Source organism: Rhinoraja longicauda, chromosome 5 (genome assembly GCF_053455715.1).
Source record: "Rhinoraja longicauda isolate Sanriku21f chromosome 5, sRhiLon1.1, whole genome shotgun sequence".
NCBI lineage: Eukaryota > Metazoa > Chordata > Chondrichthyes > Rajiformes > Arhynchobatidae > Rhinoraja > Rhinoraja longicauda.
Window position 1 is genome coordinate 71,511,122 of NC_135957.1, and position 22,804 is coordinate 71,533,925.

General features: G+C 44.4%; 1 protein-coding gene across 1 annotated transcript in view; it reads left to right on the forward strand.

Moving 5' to 3' along the window:
- Positions 1-2,200: 2,200 nt before the first annotated feature.
- slc2a12 (solute carrier family 2 member 12) overlaps positions 2,201-22,804 on the forward strand; it is a 55,073-nt gene continuing 34,469 nt past the window's right edge. The window contains exons 1-3 of the mRNA XM_078400220.1: positions 2,201-2,247; positions 2,343-2,391; positions 11,208-11,436. The gene's annotated coding sequence lies outside the window, so the exon portion shown is untranslated. The remainder of the gene's footprint in view (positions 2,248-2,342; positions 2,392-11,207; positions 11,437-22,804) is intronic.

Here is a 22,804-nt window from a genome sequence, read left to right on the forward strand (position 1 = left end):
TTTCTGTGTCGGAAATCCTTGGCAATATGTATTCTGGTGCGTAATTGCTTACATTAGTTTTATTAAGATCATCTGCCATGAATTGTGCTTTTTCACAATTAAAATTCCGATAAACAAATGAGAAAACTGCTGTGTCTTTGAGTAAAAATAAAACTGCTGTGTCTTTGAGTAAAAATAAAACTGAAAACATTGACTTTCATCCGATTGGATCTTCCTTGGTGGAACATAAAAGCTGCCTTTCCCAAAATTTTAAGCCATTGGTTTGTAAAATCAAGTCTTTTTGTTATTTCTGACATGTGTGACAAGTTAATAGAAGCAGGTTTCTTTCTTTTGGAATTTGATCTGAATGTAAGGCTGTCCATTGAGGAAGTCCCATCTGCAGCCTGCTTCAAAAATACCGCAAGCAGAAAATACCCTGAAAATCGGCAGATAACAAAAATTTTGGCCAATAAGCAATCAATCTATGAAAACTAATTTTGCAGTATTTGCTTTTAATTTTATTTCAAAATGCCCTCATTATTTAAACTGCTATGCTTTATGAACCCCATTTAAATCAGCAAAGCTTGTTATTAGAACATATTAAAATATAACTTCAATACTTGTTTCGTGTCTTACAAAGGAAAATAGTAATTGGTCTCTTCCAACAACAGATAGATTCATTTAATTTATTAGCATTTTGGACAGGTCAAGCCTATGGAAAACTTATAATTGTTCAGTAGCTGCTTTAAATGTAAAAGTAAACTTAACAAATGTAATTAACCATTTTTATCTCAAGAGTAAGCATAGAAACAGAGAAACAACGAAAATAGGTGCAGGAGTAGACCATTCGGCCCTTTGAGTAGATATGATAATAGTCATAGTTATATAGCACAGAACCAGACCCTTCAGCCCAATTCACCTATGCCTATGAATGTGCCTATCAAGACCTAGTCCCATTTGCCTGCACTGGCCCCATATATCGCTAAACCTTTCCTATCCATCAATCTAAATGTTTTTGAAATGTTATAATTGTACCTGCCTCTACCACTTCCTGACAGCTTGTTCCATATATCCACCATAATAGACTAAATTAATTTGAATCTCCTCGGCAAATCCATAAGATATAAGTCTGAGGTTCTACCACAACTCAACACCTTCCTGGCCTGATGAATTCCAAAGATTTAAAACCCTTGAGTGAATGTATCTCTTATTACAGTCCCATGTGGTTCACTTCTCATCCAAAGACGATATTGTCTTGTCCATGATTCACTAGAGAGTGAACAATGTGAATGTCATTCTGTGGTTTGACAGTTGATCTTCAAAGTGCTGGAGTAGCTCAGCAGGTCAGGCTGCATCCCTGGGGAACATGAATAGGTGACGTTTCGGGTCTAAATCCTTCTTCAGACTGAATGAACGAATGAATGAATGAACGAATAAGTTTATTGGCCAAGTATGTGCATATACAAGGAATGTGCCTTGGTGCTCCGCTCACAAATGACAACACAAACATAGTTAACAATGAAGAATGAATTGAAGAATAAATAAGAAGAGTCCCAACCTGAAACATCACCTATCCATGTTCTCCAGGGATGGTGCTTGACCTGCTGAGTTACTCCAGCACCTTGCATCTTTTTGTGTAAACCAGCATCTGCTGTTCCTTGTTTCTACTAATAAGATTATCTTTGACTATCAGTCAAGAAAAGGATTTGCACTTTCACTCTAAGTTCCTCAACCTCACTGTATTATCATTATATTCTTACAATGACTTTGAAAAATATAAACTTTAATTTTAATTTGTGAAATTAAAAGTACAATAGCGATTAAACAATTTTAAAAAATAGCGAACATCAATGTACATTAGTTGGTAGCAAATGGTAATTTTTCCCCGAGCTAATACCGCCATCTTGTGGTTTACAATGTTCACATTGCACACCTCCTTCCAAAGTACGCGCAATTATTTTTTGCGAATGTTGGAAATCTAGAGCAAAACAGAAAATGCTGCAAATACCTCTGTTGTTCTAGTGTCATCATCTAGCCCCATCAGAGATCTTGTGTGCAACTCTATGAGCGTCTGTTGTAGCCTTTTCAATTCTGATGAGGGGGGTCTTCAAACTGATTCATTAACTTTGATTTGCTTCTCATAGAAGTGGCCCGACCTATTGAGTGGGTTTTTTCCCCCCAACATTTTCTGCTTTAGCTATCAGATGTATTGTGGGTGTGAGACCCAGAGCCAGCAATTTTGGCGTTCTAGTAGATTTAATAGTAATGGTATGGGAGCTATCATTGTTTATTACCGTTTCTATTTGGTAACATGATTGAAAGATTCTTGATTTAAACTTTGATCTGTGCTCTACGTCAACTAGGCCCAGGAGCCGTCGGAGAGGTGGCAGCGACTGGGACAGCGTCCGTGCGGTGAGTTTATAACCCGAGCGCGAGGCTTTGTTCCACAGAGGCCCAGGAGCCGTTGGAGAGGTGGGAGCGACCACTCTCTGCAACGTTCCATTAGCGCGTCACACTTGAAAAAAGGAGCAGCTGATTGGTGAGTAAGCGGGAGGGAGCAGCTGATTGGTGAGTAAGCGGGAGCAGCTGATTGGTGAGTAAGCGGGAGGGAGCAGCTGATTGGTGAGTAAGCGGGAGGGAGCAGCTGATTGGTGAGTAAGCGGGAGGGAGCAGCTGATTGGTGAGTAAGCGGGAGGGAGCAGCTGATTGGTGAGTAAGCGGGAGGGAGCAGCTGATTGGTGAGTAAGCGGGACGGAGCAGCTGATTGGTGTGTAACCCCAGGTTTGTATTTCTGCTTTCTGATAGCACTTTGAGTTACGGGTTCTGGGTTTTTTAGATAAAGGTACCGCTTAAAAGGATCACTATTTTTAAATAGGGAGTGTGCTGATTTGATTTAATTTAAGGGATTTGAGTTAATATAAAGGGTAAGCCATGTGTCAGCTGAGATCGGCCCCCGTGGTTTGCTCATAGAAACATAGAAAATAGGTGCAGGAGTAGGCCATTCGGCCCTTCGAGCCTGCACCGCCATTCAATATGATCATGGCTGACCATCCAGCTCAGTAGCCTGTACCTGCCTTCTCTCCATACCCCCTGATCCCTTTAACAAAAAGGGCCACATCTAACTCCCTCTTAAATATAGCCAATGAACTGGCCTCAACTACCTTCTGTGGCAGAGAATTCCACAGACTCACCACTCTCTGTGTGAAGAAATGTTTTCTCATCTCGGTCCTAAAAGACTTCCCCCTTATCCTTAAGCTGTGACCCCTGGTTCTGGACTCCCCCAACATCGGGAACAATCTTCCAGCATCTAACCTCTCCAACCCCTTAAGAATTTTATATGTTTCTATAAGATCCCCCCTCAGTCTTCTAAATTCCAGCGAGTACAAGCTGTGGGAAATCAGGGATACTGACGGTGTCCCTGATGACTACGTGTGCAGGAAGTGTGTCCAGCTGCAGCTCATGGTAGACCGCATTGAACGGTTGGAGCTGCGGTTGGATTCATTCCGGAGCATCCGCGATGCGGAGAAAGTCGTGAATAGCACGTTTAGTGAGTTGGCCACACCACAGGTAAAGGTTAAGCAGACAAAAAAGGAAAGGGTGGCCACTAGCCAGCGTAGCATAAAGAAGGTAGTGCAGGAGTCCCCTGCGGTCATCTCCCTCCTAAACAGATATACCATTTTGGATACTGTTGGGGGAGATGCCTCATCAGGGGAAGGCAGCAGCAGCCAAGTTCATGGCACCGTGGGTGGCTCTGCGGCAAAGGAGGGGAGGAAAAAGAGTGGAAGGGCTATAATGATAGGGGATTCGATTGTAAGGGGAATAGATAGGCGTTTCTGCGGTCGCAAACGAGACTCCAGGATGGTATGTTGCCTCCCTGGTGCAAGGGTCAGGGATGTCTCAGAGTGGCTGCAGAACATTCTGGAAGGAGAGGGTGAACAGCCAGTTGTCGTGGTGCACATTGGCACCAATGATATAGGTACAAAACGGGATGAGGTCCTACAAGGTGAATTTAGGGAGCTAGGAGATAAACTTAAAAGTAGGACCTCAAAGGTAATAATCTCTGGATTACTACCAGTGCCACGTGCTGGTCAGAGTAGAAATAGGAGGATATTACAGATGAATACGTGGCTTGAAAAATGTTGTAAGGGGGAGGGATTCAAATTTCTAGGACATTGGAACCAGTTCTGGGGGAGGTGGGACCAGTACAAACAGAACGGTCTGCACCTGGGCTGGAATGGAACCAATGTCCTTGGGGGAGTGTTTGCTAGTGCTGTCGGGGAGGATTTAAACTAATATGGCAGGGGGATGGGAACAAGAGCAGAGAGACAGAGGGGTATAAAGTGAGGGTAGAAACAATAGGTAGCAAGGTGAAAAGTAAAGGTGGCAGGCAGACAAATCCAGGGCAAAAATCAAAAAGGACCACTTTGCAACATAATTATATAAGGGGCAAGAGTGTTATAAAAACAAGCCTGAAGGCTTTGTGTCTCAATGAAAGGAGTATTCGGAATAAGGTGGATGAATTAAATGTGGAGATAGTTATTAATGATTATGATATAGTTGGGATTACGGAGACATGGCTCCAGGGTGACCAAGGTTGGGAGCTCAACATCCAGGGATATTCTATTTTCAGGCGGGATAGACAGAAAGGAAAAGGAGGTGGGGTAGCGTTGCTGGTTAGAGAGGAGATTAACGCAATGGAAAGGAAGGACATTAGCTCGGAGGATGTGGAATCGATATGGGTAGAGCTGCGAAACACTAAGGGGCAGAAAACGCTAGTTTACAGGCCACCTAACAGCAGTAGTGAGGTTGGGGATGGCATCAAGCAGGAAATTAGAAATGCATGCACCAAAGGTGCAGCAGTTATAATGGGTGACTTCAATCTACATATAGATTGGGTGAACCAAACTGGCAGGGGTGCTGAGGAAGAGAATTTCTTGGAATGTGTGCGAGATGGTTTTCTAAACCAACATGTCGAGGAACCAACGAGAGAGCAGGCCATTCTAGACTGGGTATTGAGTAATAAGGAAGGGTTAGTTAGCAGTCTTGTTGTGCGAGGCCCCTTGGGCAAGAGTGATCATAATATGGTGGAGTTCTTCATAAGGATGGAGAGTGACAAAGTCAATACAGAAACAAGTGTTCTGAACTTAAAGAAAGGTAACTTTGAGGGTATGAGGCGTGAATTGTCCAAGATAGACTGGCAATTGATGCTGAAAGGGTTGACGGTGGACATGCAATGGAAGGCATTTAAAGGTCGCATGGATGAACTACAACAAGTGTTCATCCCAGTTTGGCAAAAGAACAAACCAGGAAAGGTAGTGCATCCGTGGCTAACAAGGGAAATCAAGGATAGTATTAAAACAAAAGATGAAGCATACAGATTAGCCAGAAAAAGTAGCATACCAGAGGACTGGGAGAAATTCAGAGTCCAGCAGAGGAGGACAAAGGGCTTAATTAGGAAAGGGAAAATAGATTATGAGGGAAGACTGGCAAGGAACATAAAAACTGACTGCAAAAGCTTTTATAGATATGTGAAGAGAAAAAAATTAGTTAAGACAAATGTAGGTCCCTTGCAGTCGGAAACAGGTGAATTGATCATAGGGAACAAGGAGATGGCAGACCAATTGAACAAATACTTTGGTTCTGTCTTCACTAAGGAAGACATAAACCGTCTGCCGGAAATAGCGGGGGACCGGGGGTTTAATGAGATGGAGGAACTGAGGGAAATCCAGGTTAGTCGGGAAGTGGTGTTAGGTGAATTAAATGGATTAAAGGCAGATAAATCCCCAGGGCCAGATAGGCTGCATCCCAGAGTGCTTAAGGAAGTAGCCTCAGAAATAGTGGATGCATTAGTGATAATTTTTCAAAACTACTTAGATTCTGGAGTAGTTCCTGAGGACTGGAGGGTAGCTAATGTAACCCCACTTTTTAAAAAGGGAGGGAGAGAGAAAACGGGGAATTATAGACCAGTTAGCCTAACATCGGTAGTGGGGGAAATGCTAGATTCAGTTATTAAAGATGTGATAGCATCACATTTGGAAAGTGGTGAAATCATCGGACAAAGTCAGCATGGATTTACAAAAGGCAAATCATGTCTGACGAATCTTATAGAATTTTTCGAGGATGTAACTAGTAGAGTGGATAAGGGAGAACCAGTCGATGTGTTATATCTGGACTTTCAGAAGGCCTTCGACAAGGTCCCACATAGGAGATTGGTGTACAAACTTAAAGCACACGGTATTGAGGGTTCAGTGTTAAGGTGGATAGAAAATTGGTTGGCGGACAGGAAGCAAAGAGTAGGAATAAACGGGTCCTTTTCGGAATGGCAGGCAGTGACTAGTGGGGTACCGCAAGGCTCAGTGCTGGGACCCCAGTTATTTACAGTGTATATTAATGATTTGGACGAGGGAATTGAATGCAACATCTCTAAGTTTGCGGATGACGAGAAGCTGGGTGGCAGTGTTAGCTGCGAGGAGGATGCTAGGAGGATGCAGAGTGACTTGGATAGATTAGGCGAGTGGGCAAATGCATGGCAGATGCAATATAATGTGGATAAATGTGAGGTTATCCACTTTGGCGGCAAGAACAGTAAAGCAGAGTATTACCTGAATGGTGAACGATTAGGAGAAGGGGAGATGCAACGTGACCTGGGTGTCATGGTGCACCAGTCATTGAAAGCAAGCGTGCAGGTGCAGCAGGCAGTGAAGAAAGCGAATGGTATGTTGGCATTCATAGCAAGAGAATTTGAGTTTAGGAGCAGGGAGGTTCTACTGCAGTTGTACAGGGCCTTGGTGCGACCGCACCTGGAGTATTGTGTGCAGTTTTGGTCTCCTAATCTGAGGAAAGACGTTCTTGCCTTAGAGGGAGTACAGAGAAGGTTCACTAGATTGATCACTGGGATGGCGGGACTTTCATATGAAGAAAGACTGGATAGACTAGGCTTGTACTCGCTGGAATTTAGAAGACTGAGGGGGGATCTTATAGAAACGTAGAAAATTCTTAAGGGGTTGGAGAGGCAAGATGCGGGAAGATTGTTCCCGATGTTGGGGGAGTCCAGAACCAGGGGTCACAGCTTAAGGATAAGGGGGAAGTCTTTTAGGACCGAGATGAGAAAACATTTCTTCACACAGAGAGTGGTGAGTCTGTGGAATTCTCTGCCACAGAAGGTAGTTGAGGCCAGTTCATTGGCTATATTTAAGAGGGAGTTAGATGTGGCCCTTTTTGCTAAAGGGATCAGGGGGTATGGAGAGAAGGCAGGTACAGGTTACTGAGCTGGATGATCAGCCATGATCATATTGAATGGCGGTGCAGGCTCGAAGGCCGAATGGCCTACTCCTGCACCTATATTCTATGTTTAGGTTAATTATGGTCACACGTACCGAGTTATAATGAAAAGTTTTATTTTGCATGCTATTCAATACTATATATAAATGTAATTAAGCCAAACTCAAGCACAATAGGTAGAGCAAAGGGAGAGATACAGCTTGCAGAATATAGTTCCCAGCATTTAGATTTAGAGATACAACGCAGAAACAGGCCCTTCGGCCCACCGGGTCTGCGCCGCCCAGCGATCCCCGCACATTAACACTATCCTACACACACTAGGGACAATTTTTACATTTGCCCAGCCAATTAACCTACATACCTGTATGTCTTTGGAGTGTGGGAGGAAACCGAAGATCTCGGAGAAAACCCACGCAGGTCACGGGGAGAACGTACAAACTCCGCACAAATGGCGCCCGTAGTCAGGATTGAACCCGAGTCTCCGGCGCTGCATTTGCTGTAAGGCAGCAACTCTACCACTGCGCCACCGCGCCGCCCATTGTAGCACACCAGTTGCAGAGATAAAGTTCAATGTCTTCAATGGGGGAGAGGTGAATCGGACAGTCGCCTAACGTATGAAAGGACCGTTCAGAAGTCTGAGAAGTCTGATAAAAGAGGAGAGGAAACTGTTCCTGAATCTGGTGGCGTTCAAGCTTCTGTATCTTCTGCTCGGTGGGAGTAGGGAGAAGGATGAATGACTAGTGTGGGACAAGTCTTTGCTGATGGGGCTGTTTTTCCAAGTCAGTGTAGATGGAGTCAATGGTGGGGATTCTGGTCTGTATGATGGACTAGGATACATCCACAGCTCTGCAATTTCTTGTGGTCTTGGGCACTGTTCCCAACCTAAGCTATGATGCAACCTGACAATATGCTTTTTATGGAGTATCTGTAGAAATTTATAAGTCATTGGAGATATTTTGAATTTCCACAGTCTCCTGAGGAAGTAGAAGTGTTGGTGTCACTTGTAGCAGGTAGGACAGCGGGATAGTTAACCCAGGAGTGACCATTTCTGTTTTTAGATATTGCTTTTAAATTCTCAGTTGTAGCCATTTAGCACTGCAGCTTTTGGTGAAAGTACTCATTAAAAATACTTTTGGATAGGCATATGTATATGCAGGGATTGGAGGGATGTGAATTATGCAGGCAGTAGTTCTGTAGTTCCTTGTGTCTAAATAGGGTGGATTTGTCTGATTGTCCAATCCTACACATTGATATCTCCCAAAACTGATCTGAAATATTAAAAGAGTTTCCCTCTCCATGGCTGCAACCTGACCTGCTGAGCATTTACAATTATATATTTTTGTTGAAATTTCATATCACCATCAACAGCAAGGGACTGATGCACAATGGTGCAGCGGTGGAGTTGCTGCCTTGCAGTGCAAGAGACCTGGGTCCAATCTTCACTACGGGTGCTGTCTGTACGGAGTTTAAACATTCTCCCTGAGACCGCATGGGTTTTTCCGGGTGCTACCGGTTTCCTCCCACACTCTGAAGATGTATAGGTTTGTAGGTTAATTGGCTTTGGTAAAATTGTAAATGGCCCCTAGTGTGCGTGGGATAGTGTTAGCGTGTGGGGATCGCTGGTCCGCGCAGACTCAGTGGGCCGAAGGGCCGAAGGGCCTGTTTCCATGCTGTATCTCTAAACTAAACTAAATCAGCAGCGTGTGGCGGCTCCCAAGGGTCGGGCCATACCACTACCGACCCCTCGGCACGGGAATGGACCGGTCCAGGGGGGCGGCCCTTTGCTATGGTTATAAAGGACGAGGTTTTGGGCGCGATTTCACTCTGGCAAACTTGACCGGTCTAGCAAAAGTATTAAATTCAAACCTCCCGAAATACCCGGCTCCTCGCCTTTTAACGCGCCACAAGCGCATTGTTTTTGCGCAAATGAACGAGAAATTGTAGACAGCCAGCCTGAGTCCACAAGAAATACAAGAAACTTTTTCACAGAGAGAGTTGTGAATTTGTGGAATTCTCTGCCACAGAGGGCAGTGGAGGCCAATTCGCTGGATGAATTTAAAAGAGGGTTAGATAGAGCTCTACGGTCTAATGGAATCAAGGGATATGGGGAGAAGGCAGGCACAGGTTTCTGACTAGATGATCAGCCATGATCACAATGAATGATGGTGCTGGATCGAAGGGCAAAATGGCCTCCTCCTGCACCTATTTTCTGTTTCTAAAGAGCGAGTGCTGCTTCCTGCAAATAAACACATCCATAAAATGATGACTTCTAATTAATGTTCGTCCTCACAACTGCTGCATGTAACATTTTCAAAATACGAGAGTAAAATGTGCGAGGTGCACGTCTTTAAGTATGAATAGTAAATGTTTCATTCAATGATTTTAGTCAGTACCCCATCAGTATGAAATGGCAACATCACTGCCTCCTCAATAACCAACAGCATGGGAGCACCTCAAGACAATATGCTCAGTCCCCTGCTCTGCTCACTCTACACCCATGGCTGTGTAGCCAGATACTGCTCCAACGATGTTGCTGGATGAATAATGGTAATGCTGAGTCATAGGACAGGAGGGTGATTGAAAATCCGATTGAATGGTGCCAGAACAAGAAACGTGCTCTCAATGACAGCAAGACCAAGGAGGTGATTGTTGACTTCAGAATAGGAAAGCTGATGATCCACAAATCTGTCTTCATCAACAGGATGGCGATGGAGAGAGTTAACAGCTTCAAGTTCCTGGGCGTGCATACCTCTGAGGATCTGTCCTAGGCCCAACACTTGGATACCATCACAAAGAAACTTCAGCATGCCTCTATTTATTTACAAGATTGAGGAGATTTGGTCTATCAATGAACACTCTATTGAACTTCTACAGGTGTATGGGAGAGTGCATGCGCAAGAAGAAGGGTCTCAACCCAAAACGTCACCCATTCCTTCTCTCCAGAGATGCTGCCTGCCCCTGATTCAGCGACTTGAATGCAAAGGAACAAAGGAGGCTACAGAGAGAGGTAGACGTTGCCCAGTCCCATCGCATGTACTGATCTCCCACCATCAAAAGGGTCCACAGGAGATGCTGCCTCAAAAAGACAGCCACTTTCATCAAAGACCCACACCACTCTGGCATGACCCTCATCTTACTATTACATCGGAAAGGAGGTGCAGGAGCCTGAAAACCGTGTCCCAGGTTCAAGAATAGTTTCCTCCCAGTATCTGTTAGGCTCTTGAACACTACACAACACTGAATTACAGCAACTATGATATTATTTGGATTGTGTATTTGAATGTACTATGGACTTCAGTTTTTGCTCTATTGCGGTTATTAATTTATTGCATTTTTGATTATTAGATATTTATCTGTGTGTTATTACATTTGCATGCCTGTTAAGTTGCGCCAAGGAAGAATTGCATTATTGTGTTGTCGGTACAGATGACAATTAAACACTCTTGACTCTCTCACTTTGCATTAAAGTTCAGCTTGGAGACTGAAAATGCTCAGTTTAGTGAATAACTGAAATATCATATTAGCACCATCTAGTGGACACCGTATAGAATAAACTGAGTGAAAGACCTTGGTAATACATTAATGCACTGCTCAATCTTTTCCAAAGGCATAATTTAACACAATGTGACTCCCCTCTTGCCTCCCCTAGACCTTTTTTATTTTAGGGTATGTAAAATATCAATATATAAATATGAGCCAAAGATACCCACAAATTGTTATTAAACGATCAGAGGTTCAGCATTGTGAGGGCCCTAGAGACTCTTTCGTTGTGCTCACCTTCAAGAAGATAATTGCTTGAGACAACAACAGAGGGTTTTCACAGATTCATTGTAGTTTTTTAGTTGTTGCAAGATGGAAACAGGCCCTTCGGTCCGCTGAGTCTGCGCCGACCAATGATTACCCGTTCACTACTTCTTTGTTATCTAATTTTCGCATCCTACACACAGGGGGAAATCTACAGGAGCCAATTAACCTACAAACCTGCAAGTCTTTGGAATGCGGGAAGAACCCGGAGCACCAGGAGAAATCCCATGCAGTCACAGGGAGAACGTACAAACTCCGTACAGACAGCACCCATAGTCAGGATCGAACCTGTGCCTCTGCCGCTGTAAGGCAGCAACTCTACCGCTGTGCCACTGTGCTGCCCTGATGTCTGCCACAGGGATTATCGTTGATGTATGGCCCGGTGAATTCTTCTCTGTTAAAGTCAAACGCTGATGGTTGGATCTCAGCTGCCATTACAACCAGTTATGCTTTGTAGTATTCTGCTGTCCACCACAGTCTACTGTGTGTACTGTGTAATATTACAGACAGCACCTTCTGGATAGGGTTCACTGCTACAAATTCTACTTTTTAAAAACTCATTCATGGATATCACAGCTATACTGGTGTTTAGTTACCATCTCTAATTGTCCCTGAACTGAGGAGCCGTTAAGAGTGGATCACATTGAACGGTCTGGTCAACATTCAATTAGACCAGGTCAGAATAGCAGATTTCCTTAGAACATAGAACAGTCTAGCACTGCAACAGACCCTTCATCTAAAAATGTTCGTACCTGCCATGATGCCAGGTTAAACTAATCTCAGTCAGCATATGAGTCATATCCCACCATTCCTTGCACATCCATGTGCCTATTTAAAAATCTCTATACATGCCACTATTGTATCTACCTCCACCACCACCCTTGGCAGTACGTTTCAGGCACCCACCGCTCTCTGTGCAAAACACTTCCTCCATATATCCCCTTTAAATTTTGCCCCTCTCACCTTGAAGCTATGCCCTTAAGTCTTTGGCATTCGTGACCATTAGTGAACCAGATGGGTTTTCATAACAACCCAGTAGTTCCCTGGCTATGGTTACTGAAATCAGCTATTTGTTTCAACTTAGTGTTTCATTAGATTACTTGACTTTAAATTCCCAGCCTGCCACAGTGGGATTCAAGTTCATATCTCTGGGTAGGAAAAAAAACTGCAGATGCCGGTTTAAATCGAAGGTAGACACAAAATGCTGGAGTAACTCAGCGGGTCAGGCAGCATCTCGGGAGAGAAGGAATGGGTGACGTTTCGGGTCGAGACCATTCTTCAGACTGAAGAAGGGTCTTGACCCGAAACGTCACCCATTCCTTCTCTCCCCAGATGCTGCCTGACCTGCTGAGTTACTCCAGCATTTTGTGTCTACCATCATATCTCTGGGTCATTGGACCAGAACTCTAGCTGCTTTCCTTCTCCATTGGCAATCCTTTAGGTTCAGAGACAACTTGTTTTCACTCCGGTTCTGTGGGTACTGAGGTGACTGATGAGGTCAATGTGAGACTCAGAGTCTTTGGCACCCATAGGTCAAGAGGAAACCTTAGGGCAGGCTGGTGAATGGGCAGGTTCATAGAACAGCACAGCACAGGAACAGGCCCTTCAGTCCACAATGACTGTGCAGAACATGATGCTTAGGTGAACTAATCTCATCCGTATGCATATGATCCATTCCCTACAATGAGATTGTGAGATGGTACGCTTCTTCTGTAATTTATAGTGATTTTGTGTGCTCCCGATACATGGATTTGAGTTTTTTCATGCCATCCTGAAATTTCCTTTTCTGAGCAGTAGTGGGTCAGGAATTCTGAGAAACTGGTGGAGATGAGACATGTTTTTAAGGAGCTTTTGAGGATGACTTGAATATTTTCTTCGGTCCAACTGGTAACTCTTCCTGTGACAATGTCACACTTGCCACGCCTCCAGACTCTTGAGACTCTTTCCACACTCCTCCCCTGAGCTATTAGGAGTTACACGTGCATTTAATCTGCTCCCCTAATCTATCACTTGGTATAAATAACTGAGATCATCACCAATTGGGTGCTGACTAATCAGTTTTGCATTCTGTCAGTTTGATGGCAGTTCTGAGTTCCGAGGGTTCCAGGTCTATAAGCTTTTGGTTGCATTCGCATTTGGATTTTGGGGTTTCAGCACTTCTCGGTGAGCCTGCATTCGAGTCCTACCCATTTCTGAGCCTGCTGACAGACAAAGCTCAGAGTTGTGTGCATGTTTCAATAGTTCAGTTCAGTTTAGTCTATTGTCACGTGTACTGAGGTACAATGAAAAGCTTTTGATGTGTGCTATCCAGTCAGTGGAAAAACAATACATGATTAAAATCAAGCCACTTGCAGTGTACAGATACGTGATCTATTGCAAGGTAATGCCAGTAAAGTCTGATCAAAGATAGTCCGAGGTGATCAAAGATAATCTGGTGTTCAGCATGTGCCTAAAGTGGTCTGTCCAACATAATCAACTGGGGCCTGAATGGTAGGAATGCTGGCATGAGAGAGGACAATTCAGTTCTTTATCCTGCCCAAGCACTTAGCCAATTTTGCAGAGACAGCATTGGTGATGTTTTGGAGATGCCTTGATATGCCTGCTGTAAGAAATCTGTGTCTCAAAGTATACAGGAGGGCAGGGGTCAGTTCCACCTGATCAACCATGAGTTTTGTGACAGAGTTGAGGTCGACCAGACTTTCCTCAGACTAGACGGGGGATGTGCTTGTGTGTTGGAGATGGTAATGACATTGAAAAATAAAGTAGTGGTGGTAGAGAGACCTGGGTTTGACCCTGAACTCAGGTGCTGTCTGTGTGGAATTTGCATGTTCTCCCTGGTTACCGTGTAGGTTCCTTCTGGTGCTATCACATCCCAAAGGTACGCGGATTTGTAGGTTAATTGGCCTCTGTAAATTGTTCCCTGGAGTGTAGGGAGTGGTTTTGAAAGTGAGATAACATAGAACTGTATCTACTGTAATTTACATACAAGAACTGTATTTTGTGTGGTATCACTAACGTCTAAAGTTTTAAGTCTAATCTAGTGTGAGTGGATGATTGATGGTCAGCATGGCCTGTTTCTATGCTGTATATCTAAATTAAAACTAAACACAGGGCCTCAGAAGGCAGTGGAGGCCAATTCTCTGAATGCATTCAAGAGAGAGCTAGATAGAGCTCTTAAGGATAGTGGAGTCAGGGGGTTTGGGGAGAAGGCAGGAACGGGGTACTGATTGGGAATGATCAGCCATGATCACATTGAATGGCGGTGCTGGCTCGAAGGGCCGAATGGCCTCCTCCTGCACCTATTGCCTATTGTCTATATCACTGGCATTGTTCGAAACCTGTGCAGTGAATGGGAGGATGGGGAGGGGACCTTAGTGCTTCCATAACTGTGCGCATCTTCAGGAAAGAAGACATCTTGGAAATGTCCCCAGGTGTAAATGTCACCTTCTAGTGAACAACTTCTATAAAGCATTTGATTGCTTTAATGCACAGACATCTTCAAACTGCCACCCAGAATTTATGTTCAAGTCATAGGAGCAGAATCGGATCATTCGGCCCATCAAGTCTACTCTGCCATTCAATCATAGAAGATGATTGTGAAGGTCATAGAAGATAGAACTGATCAAGGAGTTTGTGGACTGGTGCCAGCTGAACTGCCTCCGGATCAACACGGGGAAAACCAGGGAGATGGTGGTAGATTTCTGCAGGCGCAGCCAGGTCCCCCCGAAACCAGTGAACATCCAGGGAATGGACATTGAGAGGGTGGATTCTTATAAGTACCTGGGTGTCTACCTCAACAATAAACTGGACTGGACTGAAAACACCGATGCGCTAAACAGAAAGGGCCAGAGCAGACTTTATCTGCTAAGGAGACTCAGATCCTTTGGAGTGCAGGGGACACTCCTAAGGACCTTCTACAACAGGTGGTGGCATCGGCCATTTTCTATGGAGTGGTCTGCTGGAGCAGCAGCATCTCAGTGGCGGATGAGAAGAGACTCGACAAGCTGGTCAGGAAGGCCAGCTCTGTGCTGGGTTGCCCCCTCGACAGTGCAGGTGGTGGGAGAGAGGAGGATGATGGCAAAACTAACATCGCTGCTGGACAACGACTCCCACCCCATGCAGGACACTGTCACTGCACTGAGTAGCTCCTTCAGTGACAGACTCCTTCACCCCAAGTGCGTGAAGGAGAGATATAGGAGGTCCTTCCTTCCCGCTGCTGTGAGACTGCACAACCAGCACTGCTCCCAGCAGACGAGTCAACAATAACAGCTAAGAACACACAGAAAACTGATGACAATTTATGTATCTTGTATTTATAATGAATGATCTCTTGTTCTCTTGCTATCCACTTTGCTGCTGTAACACAGTAAATTTCCCCGGTGTGAGACGAATAAAGGAATATATTATTATTATTAAGATCTATCTTTCCCTCTCAACCCCATTCTCCTGCCTTCTCCCCATAACCCCTGACACCCGTACCAATCAAGAATTTGTCAATCTCTGCTTAAAATGGTGATCGAGATTTTGTAGCTATGGTGGTATTGACATAGGCTTATAAACAAAGCCATTTTCAAAAGGAGTGCTAACACTTCTACATCCAAGAGGAGAAGAACTGTAATAAAGAAAAGGAATGTAATAAAGAAAATATAACTTCTTGAGCAAAACACAAAGTGCTGGAGGAAGAAGGTCTGCCCATTTTCCCCCACAGATGCTGCCCGATCTATTGAGTTCCTCCTATAGTTGGTGTTAGGCATATGATCCAGCATCTGCAGTTCCTTGTATCCTCAAACATAACTTCTTTCCTTCTCGGAGTTTTTCTTAGTTCCACATCTTTCACAATACTTTTATTTTGGAGCTGAGACATAACATATCTGTGTTATAAAGTGCGTTGATGTTTACTAAAGAACGAGAGCAGCACAGTGGCATAGCGGTAGAGTTGCTGCCTTATAGCGCCAGGGACCCACGTTCGATCCTGATTCTGGGTGCTTGTCTGTACAGAGCTTGTACGTTCTCCCATGACCTGCATGGGTTTTCCCTGGGATCTCCGGTTTCCTCCCACATTCCAAAGACATACAGGTTTGCAGGCAAATTGGCTTGGTAAAATTATAAATTGCCCCTAAGTGTGTGTAGGATAGTGTTAATGTGTGGGGATCACTGGTTGGCACAGACTCTGTTCAGGGGGTATGGAGAGAAGGCAGGTACGGGATACTGAGTTGGATGATCAGCCATGATCATATTGAATGGCGGTGCAGGGCCGAATGGCCTACTCCTGCACCTATTTTCTATGTTTTCTATGTTTTCTATGACTCGGTGGGCCGAAGGGCCTGTTTCTAAGGGCCGAAGGGCCTGTCTAGATGGCGGGACTTTCATATGAAGAAAGACTGGATAGACTAGGCTTGTACTCGCTGGAATTTAGAAGACTGAGGGGGGATCTTATAGAAATATATAAAATTCTTAAGGGGTTGGAGAGGCTAGATGCGGGAAGATTGTTCCCGATGTTGGGGGAGTCCAGAACCAGGGGTCACAGCTTAAGGATAAGGGGGAAGTCTTTTAGGACCGAGGTGAGAAAACATTTCTTCACACAGAGAGTGGTGAATCTGTGGAATTCTCTGCCACAGAAGGTAGTTGAGGCCAGTTCATTGGCTATATTTAAGAGGGAGTTAGATGTGGCCCTTGTGGCTAAAGGGATCAGGGGGTATGGAGAGATGGCAGGTACAGGTTACTGAGCTGGATGATCAGCCATGATCATATTGAATGGCGGTGCAGGCTCGAAGGGCCGAATGGCCTACTCCTGCACCTATTTTCTATGTTTCTGCGCTGCATCTCTAAACTAAATTAAACTCTGATGTCCCCGAGTGGAAAGCATCATCTTGCAAGCAGATGTAGCCGAGATGGTGAAATTGAGAGTAGGGTGGGAAGTGGTGTTGTCAAGACAACTGTGGGAGTCAGTGGGTTTGTAGTAGACATAATTTGATAGTCTGACCCCTGTGATGGAGAGAGAGATATTGAGAAAGGGGATCCTGCAGTTCCTTGTGTCTGCTGCTTTTACTTGATCTGAGGCTCGTGTTGTCGACCTCCCCATGGTGAGCCCTGTCAACTGACCTCAGTCAGGCGAACGACAACAAACAGAGTCGGCAGAAGCAGAAGCAGCTTCATAACTTCTGCTGCCTCAAACGCAAGAAGAGAAGAAGACTTGATCTAGCCCACCTGTGATTCAAGAACTATTGCAGTTCTCTGAGCACAAATTCAGGAATGGCCAAGCAAACCTCTCAGTTCAAGGACAGTTGGGAATAGGCAGCAACAGTTGGCCTTGTCAGGAAATGATCGTGACTCTTTGATTGCATTAAAAATATTTGCTCGGTCAATTTGGCTTTAGGAAACTATTAAGGTACCTGAATATTTATCCAATAAGATCAGGCAGATTTCCAAGGCAAACATAAAGCAGATTTCCGAGGCTGCCAGTCACAGAGTCAAGTGGTGGTGCCTGTGGCTTAGGAATTTATGTCCATGCACTAAAAGCACTTACTGACTTTATCTTGATTATCAACTAATCCTTTGCGTTGTAGGTGATATTGCTGTCCTTCAATCTCTTGCCATTGGCAATGACTTGCAACCTTACACTTGGATTGTGCTTTTGAACAGTGGACTTGTTAACACATTTTGCACAATTTCCCACACATTCCCCAGTTAGATCCTTGATTTCCTCATCATCAGACCTCAATCAACCCATCCACCATCAGGCTTTTGAACCACACTGCACAATCACAGCGGTAGAGTTGCTGTCTTACAGTGCCAGAGATCCGGGTTCAATCCTGACTATGGATGATGCTGTTTGTATGGAGTTAGAACCTCCTCCCTGTGACCGCGTGGGTTTTCTCCGGCTGCTACGGTTTCCTCTCACTTACCAAAGACGTGCATGTTTGTAGCTTAATTGGCTTCTGTAAATTGTGTAGGATAACACGAGTGTATGGGTGATCGTTGGTCAGTGTGGACTCGATGGGATGAAGGGCCTGTTTCCACGTTGGATCACTAAACTAAACCGTAACCACAACCTTACCTCAAGGCTGAACTGCTGTGGACTCGGTGTAAATTTGCACTATATACTTCAGCCTGCGTTATTATGGTATACAGATGGGCGGTAAGGTGGCACAGCGGTAGAGTTGCGCCCTTATGGAGCTTGCAGCGCCGGAGAACTAGGTTTGATCCCGACCATGGGTGCAGTCTGTACGGAGTTTGTATGTTCCCCACGTGACCTCGTGGGTTTTCTCTGAGATCTTTGGTTTCCTCCCACACTCCAAAGACGTACAGGCTTGTAGGCTAATTGGCTTCGTACACATGTCAATTGTCCCAAGTGTGTGTAGGATAGTGTTGGTGTGCGGGGATCGCTGATCGGCGCGGACTCAGTGGGCCAGCGGGCCTGTTTCCGCGTTGTATTTCTAAAAATAAAAGATAATTTATTGAATTATTATATAATGCGTATTCATCTGTTGTGCTGTTGCATTGACGCGCCTACAGTATGAAGCTGCAGTGCTCCTTTCCTGATGCATGTGACAATTGACTTGACCCTTGATATTATGCATAACTGGGTAAGAAGGGAATCTTTCTATTTTGGTAAAACATTTGGTCCTGGGATGGAAAGGTGTCAATGGCGACACCAGCAGAGACATGGCGTGCTCAACGTGCTGATAATGCTGATCTAATTTCACATGGCGTTTTGGATCCAGCTGTAATATATGAAAAGGAGTGAGTGCTGTGGAATTATTACTCTGGAGGGGTTGCATTTTCTTTTTAAGTCTAGCAGGAGGCTATATGGTTAAATAGTGAAAGCAGGTTCTCTGGAGTTTGATTGTAAATTACATATTACCATTATTTAAACTTGCCTGGAGGTAGCAAAGTAATTAATTCACTAGTCTATTGATGTGAAGATATGAGTCTGAATCCCACCACAACAGCTGACAATTAAAAATTAAATAAATAGAGTCATAGAGTGATACAGTGTGGAAACGGGCCCTTTGGCCCAGCTTGCCACACTGGCCAACATGACCCAGCAACACTAGTCCCACCTGCCCGTGTTTGGTGCCTATTCCTCCAAACCTGTCTTATCCATGTACCTGTCTAACTGTTTCTTAAATGTTGGGATAGTCCCAGCCTCAACTACCTCCTCTGGCAGCTTGTCCCATACACCCACCGCCCTTTGTGGAATTTCAATGCGGTTCTCTGTAATAGTCACTGTGATACTGCCAAAAACATTGGTTCAGCAGTGACCTTCAGGAGCGGAAATCTGCCATCCTTACCCTGTCTAACCTATATATGATTCAGAGCTACCAATTTGGTTGACTCTTCTTTGAAGTGGACCAAAACGGCAATGAGGGATGGGGAAAAAATGTTGTATTGTCTGAAATATCCATAGCCTGTGGAACCAAAATGTGCAAAATGAGGTTTAACATTCAATCAATGACCGGATGCAATTTTTAGAGGAAAGTACTTGGAGCCTCCCACAGTTCACTTTTACAGATGTATCTGGTATTTGACTGGCTAGTGTTTAGGTAGAGTATATCAGGGATCAAATGAAAGAGCACATGGGTTCACCCAGGTCCTTGGTCAATTGCCACCGGGTGGCGCCACAACAGCCGCCTCGCCAATAGTCTGTCTTGTCCATTTTTTCCTATATTGTTTTTTAGTATGTGTTAAATGTATGTTTTAGTGTTCTTTAGCTTTGTTTTATGTGTTTATGTGGGGGGTGGAGGGGGTGGGGTTGTGGGAAACTTTTTTTAATCTCCTACCTCGACGGAGATGCAATTTTTTTTCCCCCCGTATTGTAACTCCATCAGCACGGCGGCCTGTTGCTGAGGATCGACTTTGGGAGCTCCAACCGCGGGAGCCTGTGGTCTTTAATCATATCATATCATATATATACAGCCGGAAACAGGCCTTTTCGGCCCTCCAAGTCCGTGCCGCCCAGCGATCCCCGTACATTAACACTATCCTACACCCACTAGGGACAATTTTTACATTTACCCAGCCAATTAACCTACATACCTGTACGTCTTTGGAGTGTGGGAGGAAACCGAAGATCTCGGAGAAAACCCACGCAGGTCACGGGGAGAACGTACAAACTCCTTACAGTGCAGCACCCGTAGTCAGGATCGAACCTGAGTCTCCGGCGCTGCATTCGCTGTATAGCAGCAACTCTACCGCTGCGCTACCGTGCCGCCCCTTAGATGCCAGCTTCTTAAGGCAGTGCCTTGTGCAGGGAGGTCCGTGCATGTGATGGATCGGGCTGAGTCCACCACTATCTGCAGCCTCTTGTGATCCTGTGCATTAGAATTTAGTTTAGTTTATTGTCACGTGTACGGAGGTACAGTGAAAAGCTTTTTTGTTGTGTGCTATCCAGTGGAAAGACTCTAGGCTGCGACACAACAAGTTGGGTTACTTTCTATAAAGGTTAATTAGAATTATCTTTGAAAGACAAGGTGCCAACTCTCCACTACTGACTGGCCAATAAAAACAAGCATGAGGTCTCCTGACTTCCCCTTTCGATAGTTTACAATTAGTTCCCCGGTCTTGTTGACATTGGGCGAGAGGTTGTTGGTGTAGCACTGCCCGACCAAGTGTTTTGTCTCTTTCTTGGGCACTGACATCACCACCCATGATTCTGCTGACTACAGTGATGTCATTGCTGAATTGGCAGGTGGCATTGGAGCTGTGCCAAGAAAAAGCAAGTTCTCCCTGATAATTGTTTGAATTTTCTCTGGAGTCTCTGGTTTCCTCCCACATCCCCGTGATATTCTAGTAGGTTGAATGGCATGTTGCCCATTTTGTAAGTACGTGGCTGGAGTTGACGAGCATTTGAGAGAGAATATGTGGAGGAGTTATAACTGGCAATTGGGGGCGGCATGTGGCGCAGTTGTAGAGTTGCTGCCTTGCAGTGCCAGAGGCCTGGGTTCTATACACACCTCAGGTGCTCTCCGTACGGAGTTTGTACGTTCGCCCTGTGACTACGCGGGGTTTATCCGGGCGCTCTGGTTTCCGCCCACGCTCCAAAGATGTACAGATTAGTAGGTTAATTGGCTTCGATAAAATTGTAAATTGTCTCTGGTGTGTAGGATATTGAAATGTTGACCTTTAAGGCCCACTTTAATATTTAATTGCGACTTGGCACATAACCCTCCTAACGTATGCAACAACCAGTGATGGTGATTATACATCAAGACACAGATACAGATAGGCTAGTGCAAATGTACGGGGATCGCAGGTCGGTGCAGACTCGTTGTGCCGAAGGGCCTGTTTCCATGCTATATCTTTAAAGTAAACTGAAGGAAAGAAAGAATAATAAAAGGATAGTTTACATTTTCCTCAGCATTTAATGTCTCATCCAAACATGGTACATCTAGGTGTGCATTGCAGTGGTGAGGGAATGTTAGTGCTCATATACCTCTGGTGGGACATTAGCCCTTAATCTCAGACCCTAAGTACTTGACCGCTCGTCAGAAGAATGGAAGCAAAAGGTAATCCTCCCATTTCTGGCAGCACCTTTACTACCACCCGGGTAAAATGTAACAGCCCCTGAAACAATAACATAAAATAGATTGTAGAAACAAGGAACAGCAGACGCCGGTTTACACAAAAGGACACAGTACTGGAGTAACTCGACCGATCAGGCAGCATCTCTGGCGAACATGGATAATTGATGTTTCGTGTCAGGACTCTTCTTGAGACAGATTCTCTGCCTTCAGTCTGAAGAAAGGTTCTGACGTTAAATAGAGTATCTGGTACTTATTTCCTTGCTGTTTGTGAGAGCTTACTGAATGCAAAGTTGCTATTGCTTCTTACTTATCCACCGTGGGTACACTTGAGACGTACTTTATTGACTGCCGGTTGTTCTGTATAGATGAACAAAGACAACACACTAACAAATGCCTCTCTTTCCTTGCTTTCTTTCTTTAGCCAAGAAGTACAAGCATTAGAATTTCTCCCATTAATCTTTCAAGGCTTCCAGCCCTGGAACCTCTTTTCCCGTGCATTCCCATTCCCTTTAGATTTTAAAAGTTTCCCTGTAATACAATGTCAGTTTTTATCAGTTATAATATGCATTAAAATAGTGATTTTGTTTGCAAGAGCTATGCATTCATTCTCTTCAAAAATCTGATTTGTCAAAATCAATTGCTTGCATGCAAAGGTCACCTTTAATGTTTTGATTAAAGAATTATCTGTAATTAATATTTACACTTTTTATACCATTTGTTTCACTGAAGTTCCGATTGACATGAAGTGATTGCTGATCAAATACAACCCCGCCTTAATTTGTTATATAAACACTTTCTGAAAAATTGGCAGTGTCCATTGGTGTCGAGAAACGTGCAACTTCTGAAAGAGTGTGAATGGTCTCAGAGAATCATATCAGAAAGGTATTTAAAAAAATTCTGCTTGGCTATGGGCTTGGCTGTTAAAGTGGGGATGCTGTGGTAACTATTGTGTAGGAAAGAGCTGCAGATGCTGGTTTAAATCGAAGGTGGACACAAAATGCTGGAGTAACTCAGCGGGTCAGGCAGCATCTCTGGAGAGAAGGAATAGGTTTCTTTTGTGTTTGGCACTGGTGAGTAATATATATCCGACAATGTAGGCGTTGTATCAGCTTTAATCAGGAGCGATGTAGGCAGCACTGTAGAAGTGCTTTGTCCTAGTTGGGATCAGCTGATGATTTTGAGTTTAGTTTAGAGATACAGCGCGGAAACAGGGC